The sequence below is a fragment of the Hevea brasiliensis genome, chromosome 7 (genome assembly GCF_030052815.1).
Source record: "Hevea brasiliensis isolate MT/VB/25A 57/8 chromosome 7, ASM3005281v1, whole genome shotgun sequence".
NCBI classification, from domain to species: domain Eukaryota; kingdom Viridiplantae; phylum Streptophyta; class Magnoliopsida; order Malpighiales; family Euphorbiaceae; genus Hevea; species Hevea brasiliensis.
Genome location: NC_079499.1, coordinates 9,286,291 through 9,293,313, shown reverse-complemented (window position 1 = coordinate 9,293,313; position 7,023 = coordinate 9,286,291). Strand labels below are relative to the sequence as shown.

Below are 7,023 nucleotides of genomic sequence, written 5' to 3'. Positions count from 1 at the left end.
TAATAGAGACAATAATGAGTTGACAATATTTTTTATTTTACAATATTTTTATTTTAATTTTTAATTAAATTTTATTTTCTGTTATTATTATAATTTTTTTAAATGTACGAGACAGAATAAAGAGGTAGAAAGTATTGATAGAGATTTAGCCAAATTTAATTATATATTTTATCCCATAGATCTCACGTCACTTAATTGCATAGTATATGCCGATCCAAGCGCATCAAAGAAGAAGAAAGTTCTCGATGGACCCACCCAAGTCTGCGTTTTCGGTGATTTCATAGACGATAGCATACCTGCAATGATAAATTAATAATAAATATATATATATATAAGTTTACGTATATAATAAAATTTATTTATTAAATATATAAATTTTATATATTTATAATTTAAATTTATAATAAAACGAATTTATATAAAAATTTTTTAATAAAGTTTAAAAATTAAATAATTATTATTTTTGAATTTCATTTATATATTTATTTATTATTTATTGCTTTATTATTTTATGTATTATACTGACACGATGTTATCGTTTTACTATTTACTCTACAGTGATGAAGTAGCGTCAATTCATGATTGGCCAATTAGGCCATCCTCTCCTATCTTACTGAATCTTCGCACCTTCCAATCAACAGAAATATATGGCGTCAAAATGAAAACATTTAGGCTCACTGTTTGGCATTTTTTGAATACTTTTTTAAAGCTAATAGAAAGGTGTAATCTGGAAACTGAGTAATGCTTTTAGCATTGCGACTTACGAGGAGGAGAGTTATCAATACAAAGTTTTATTCCACTCATTCTCACCCCACAGAAATTTGAATCGGGACGATGAATTTCTCACCAGAGTGGTGGGGCAAGTTTTCTCGTTGGGGATTTTTTTTTTATTTTTTAATTTTAATATATTAATGTATAATATAAATTTATTTATTAAAAAAAATATAATTAAAAATATAAATTTTACATATTATTATAATAATATATTTATATATTTTATTAAAAAATATAATAATTAAATAATAAATATATAAAAATAAATTATTTTTTAATAAAAAATAATCATATATTACTGTGCAAAGCGGGTTATGAAATTTCAAGGTGAAGAGAAAGTCTTTCCGTCTTTGCCCCCACACAAATTGGGTACAAGGGATCGAAAAAAATTGATCAGGTTTAGCGACGAGACGGGGCGGGGCGAGTTAAGTTCAAGAATTAAAATGGCAACAAGGCAGGTAAGGGTGTAAGGATCGCTCTTTTCATCCCCACCCTGTAAAAGTTAGATATCGGGACGGGGCATTCTTTACTGGGTATGGACAAGGTGGGTTTATCTACAGAGAATTTTTTTTATTTTTTATTTTAATTTATTAATATTTAATATAAATTTATTTGTTAAAAAATAAAATATAATTAAAAATATAAGTTTTACATATTATTTTAATATATATATTTATATATTTTGTTAAAATTATAATATTTAAATATATAAAATAAATTAATTTTTAATAAAAAATAATAATATATTATTGTGTTGAGCAGGTTAGGATTTTGGGGTGGGGAGAAGGTCTTTCCATCTCAATCCCACATAAATCGAGATCGGAAAGAGGTTGAGAAAAATTGATCCGATTTGGCGGGGCGGGGCGGGGCGGGGCGGGTTCGGACCTTTTACCACCCTTACTATTCCATTATTGTATAAAGGGAAGAGAAGGGAAGGCCCCTGCAGAAACAGAGGAACAAGCAGAGTTGTTTGCACATTATTTACTAAAACAGGCAGCAAGAAATGAGGCTACTAAATCCTACCCTTTTCTTCTTATCATTTATTATTCTCACCTCACTGCACAGACCAACCTTTGCTTTCAAAAAGGCAAGCATTCAATCTTTCTGCCAATTAACAAGATAATTTTTTATATTCAAAAAGGCAAGCATTCAATCACATGGCCAGGAATTTACTTCGATTGATCAAAGTCTTGTGACAGATTCTCACTATGTTCTTCTTGGATCATTCTTGGGAAGGTTAATGGATTTTTGAGTTGTATAAATTCTGATTTTCAATTATCTAGTTCCATATATGATTGCTTTTCCTTCTTTTATCTCGTTCTTGAACAGCCGAGAGTTCGCACAAGATGCCATATTCTACTCTTATACAAGGCACATCAATGGCTTTGCTGCAACTATAGAAGATGAAGTTGCTGCACAAATAGCTAGTTAAAACCATTCTCATTCTCATACTCCTCTGTTCTTGCTCTGTTTTCTCTCAGTTTCTTTTATATTGAACTATTCAATTTGCTAATTATTGGGCTAATCCTTATCCGATATTGCAGAACATCCAAAAGTAGTTTCAGTCTTCTTGAACACAGGAAAGAAGTTACACACAACTCATTCATGGAGCTTCCTCGGACTCGAGCAAAACGGAATAGTTCCTTCCGACTCAATCTGGAAGAAATCAAGATTTGGCCAAGATATAATTATCGGAAACCTTGATACTGGTAAATTATTTATTTGATTATAAATTCAATTTGCACAGATTAGATCTAGCTTTAATTTCCTGTTTTTAGCATTGAGGGAGGGAGGGTAATTTGCCATTGATGAAATGTAGAATCATTGAATTAACCCTGCAATAGAAAATGAATATTACAACGAGTCCATGACATTGATCACGAGTGACTTGAATTGATAGTAACCTGAGAGTTGAATTTGTACTAAATTATGGGCCAATATGACCATGAAACATTTATGTGACTACAACTTGGAAGAATAGTTTGCAGAATTACAGGAAGAGGATGTGAGGACCAGTAAATAAAGAGAAAATGGTCCAAAAAAAATATAATTCTGCAATCTGTAAACTATTTTAATATGCATTTTTGTTCATCATCTTTGGAATGATGTTGGTGATTTATTTTCATTTTTACTTTTACCTTTAACTTTCTTGTGAAGTGGGTAGGCGTCTGGCCTGAATCCAAAAGCTTCAATGATGAAGGGTTGGGACCGATTCCATCAAAGTGGAAAGGAATATGTCAAAATGGTTCAGATCCTGGTTTCCACTGCAATTGATCTGCTCTGTTACCTACTCTCTTTATTATATCAGTAGATTCAGTACACTCTACAAAAGGGACTTTCTTTTTCAAACTCCGATAATATTAAAGATAATTATGCCTCTGTAGTCAACTCTTTGTTTCACATTGATTGAGTCCTGATTCCTGAATCCAGATCCTCAGGTTTTATATATTTATAAAAATATATTCAATGCCTTAATTTTTCTGCTGTTGTGATGGAATTTGAGAGTGTTCTTGATGTCCTTGCATATATTCTTAGTCCATTAATCTCCAGAGAAGATCAGATTATCCACTTCTAACATTATGCATAACTGTTTTAAGTGTTCATTTCTATAGAAAACAGAAAGGACAGAAAGGTACACTTTTCTAAACCTGCCAATCATGGTCCAAACTGGGTGGGGATCATCCAGAAGGCCGACTTTATGGAATCTATGCTGCCATATTTGATGTCTATAAAGTTAGATATTCCATTTTCATTGACAATAGTAAAGGTTAGTATTCATAAAGCACATTCATTTGGAGTTTTCTTATATAGGATACAAGAAAATACCACCTTTTCCGCGTACAAATAAAGGCAATTTGTACAATACACCAGACTTGAATTTAGGAGGTGGGGTTTGCATATTAGTGAAGGTGCACATGCATCGGAAGCACACAATAAGTTGCCTAGCTTTCTTAATGAAAAAGGCGAATTGGCTAGTGGTCGATGAGTTCATGTGCAAATGCGATGAGATAAAAATAAAAACAGTAATTGCAGGACTAATTTCAATGCACAGATTAAGCTGGAAATTGAGCCTAGGGTTTACAATCAGCTATAGAATTTTTAATTAGGACATTGAATTTGTCGTCTGAAAGCAGCAGGAAAAGAGTGCTACCCATTTGGCCATACTCATAACTTAGATTAGAATATTGATTTTCCAGTTCCCCAATTACCACTCTTTTTGATACTGTGCAGGCTGTACTCCAAAGCTAGGACAGTATACAATTTTTTAACCATTGCAAAATTAATTAATGGTTGCCCTAGATCTAGCTTCCCCTTCTCCAGCACTTTCCGCTGTAGACATGCAAGGGTTCAGCATATATTAGTTTAAAAGGGGAACTATTTTTTTAATTGTTAAATTATGTTATCTTGTTTGAGTTTGCACTTCATATATTAGCGTGTCTTCTTATAGTTTCCATGTTATAAAGTAGGATTTTGGACTGATTCTTGAGCCCTTCATACAGATTTGAGTAAATTATTCCAATGATAATGAATTTTGCTTCACAAAATTTTAAATTAATTGCCATAATTTGGTCATTTTTATTGCAATTAAAATACCCAATTCCAGTGAGAAACCCACCAGGAATCTGATGTAACATTCAATTTACTGTAGAATTTTATTAAGAAAATTGAAGATTATAGTTTTTTTCAGTTGAAAAGCTGTTAGATTAGTTTTTGAGGTTTTTTCTTTTGGTATTGGATTCATTTTCTTTTGAAAATTTCGTATGAATATATGAAGGAAGCTTATTGGGGCAAGATACTTCAACAAAGGGTATGCCTCAGTGGCTGGTCCTCTGAATTCCACCTTCGATTCGCCTCGTGATAAAGAGGGTCATGGAACTCATACCTTGTCGACAGCAGGTGGAAATTTTGCAGCAGGAGCCAGTGTCTTTGGGTTCGGCAATGGAACAGCCAAAGGTGGTTCACCAAAAGCACGAGTTGCAGCTTACAAGGTCTGTTGTCCCCCAGTTGGTGGAAATGAGTGCTTTGATGCAGATATCTTAGCAGCATTTGATCCTGCAATAAGTGATGGGATTGATGTCCTGTCCGTGTCACTGGGAGGGGATCCTACACCATTCTTTAATGACAGTGTTTCCATTGGGTCTTTCCATGCTGTAAAGAACGGGATTGTCGTCGTTTGTTCTGCTGGTAATTCTGGTCCTAATGATGCTACTGCCTCCAATCTTGCACCCTGGCAGATCACTGTTGGTGCCAGTACCATGGACAGGGAGTTCCCCAGTTATGTTACGCTTGGCAACAACATGACCTTCAAGGTTTTTTTTAAATTGGTTTCCCTTTCCTGCTAAATTAATATGTTTAGTCTTAGGAACTAATACGAATGTGTTTGATTTTGAAGGGAGAAAGTTTATCAAGAACAGCCCTGCCAAAGGATAAGTGCTTCGCAATTATAAGTGCTTCAGATGCTAGAGCAGCTAATGCATCTGTGGAAGACGCGTAAGGATTGAACAAATTATGTTCGTAGTTTTCCTGATTTTCTTTCTGTGGCACCATCTGCACTGACATGTAATAATGCTGCAGGCTTCTGTGCAAAGCTGGAACACTTGATCCCAAGAAGGCAGAGGGGAAGATCTTGGTCTGCCTCCGAGGGGGAAATGCAAGAGTGTACAAGGGTGAGCAAGCTGCTCTGGCTGGTGCTGTTGGGATGGTTCTTGCCAATGATAAGGATTCTGGCAATGAAATTATTGCTGACCCTCACATCCTTCCTGCTTCTCATCTCAATTACACCAATGGTGTCGCTATCTTCGCTTACATTAACTCCACTAAGTGAGATGAAATCTCTTATGTTTCTTGTACAAGGCCCACGTATATTTCTTAATTGCAATTAAATCTACAGGTCTCCCATTGCTTATATCACACCTTCAACAACGCAAATCGGCACAAAGCCAGCTCCCTTCATGGCAGCATTTTCCTCTAAAGGTCCCAACACCATTGCTCCAGAGATCCTCAAGGTTTCCCTACCCATTTAGTCTTCTCTCTCTTCAAACACAACAATTTATTTAGATACTAATTAAATAATCATTTCTCTATGTATTTTCAGCCTGATATCACCGCACCAGGAGTGAGTATCATAGCAGCCTACACAGAAGCAGAAGGACCTACAAATGAAGATTTCGATACCCGACGAGTTCTGTTTAACTCGGTATCAGGCACTTCAATGTCATGTCCTCATGTTTCAGGCATTGCTGGCCTTCTAAGAACTCTGCGTCCGACCTGGAGTCCTGCAGCAATTAAATCAGCAATTATGACTACCGGTGAGTGGTGAACACTGGACCTTTATTACCTTTCAGATTCAATGATTTGTTAGTTTCACATGAAAGACGCATACTAGAAAGACATTAATCATTACAATGCCTATATATACTTCTCCCTGTACTTGGCAGCAATGACGCAGGACAATAACAGGGAGCCAATTCTGAATGCATTCTACACCAAGGCAACTCCATTCAGCTATGGAGCAGGACACATCAGAGCAAACCAAGCTATGGATCCAGGGCTGGTTTATGACTTGTCTGTTTATGATCACCTCAACTTTCTATGCGCCATGGGGTATAACGCAACCCAAATTTTATCATTCTCAGAGACTCCCTACAGATGCCCCTCCAAGGCCATTAATCTTGCCAATTTCAATTACCATTCCATCACCATCCCTAAATTCAATCGCACGGTCACAGTCACTCGAAGAGTTAAAAATGTTGGCAGTAGTCCAAGTACTTACAAAGCTCGTATCATAAAACCAACTGGGTTTTCCATTTCTGTTGAGCCAGAGGTGTTAAAGTTCAACAAGGTTGGGGAAGAGAAGAGCTTTAGAGTTACCCTGAAAAGCAAACAATCGTCTGCAAGAAAGGATTATGTATTTGGAGAGTTGATTTGGTCTGATAATCAGCATTATGTTAGGAGTCCTATTGTAGTGAAGTGGTGAAAAGCAGCCAGTGATTTATGAAAATAGCTGATTAATTCACTATTAATTCACTATTATTATTTTTAAATGCCTTATAGGTCTCTCTCTCTCTCTCTCTCTCTCTCTCTCTCTCTCTCTTTATATATATATATATATATATATATATATATATATATATATATATATATATATATATATATATACACACATGTATAAATATAAAGTCGGAAAGTATTACAAAGGGAATGCTATATAGCACTTTCTTTATAGAGCTTAACCTTCTATAAATAACT

The 7,023-nt window shown here is 35.0% G+C and overlaps 1 pseudogene; it reads left to right on the top strand.

Moving 5' to 3' along the window:
- The first annotated feature begins 1,665 nt into the window (after nucleotides 1-1,665).
- LOC131181508 (subtilisin-like protease SBT5.3) lies at nucleotides 1,666-6,793 on the top strand (annotated as a pseudogene).
- The last annotated feature ends 230 nt before the right edge of the window (nucleotides 6,794-7,023 follow it).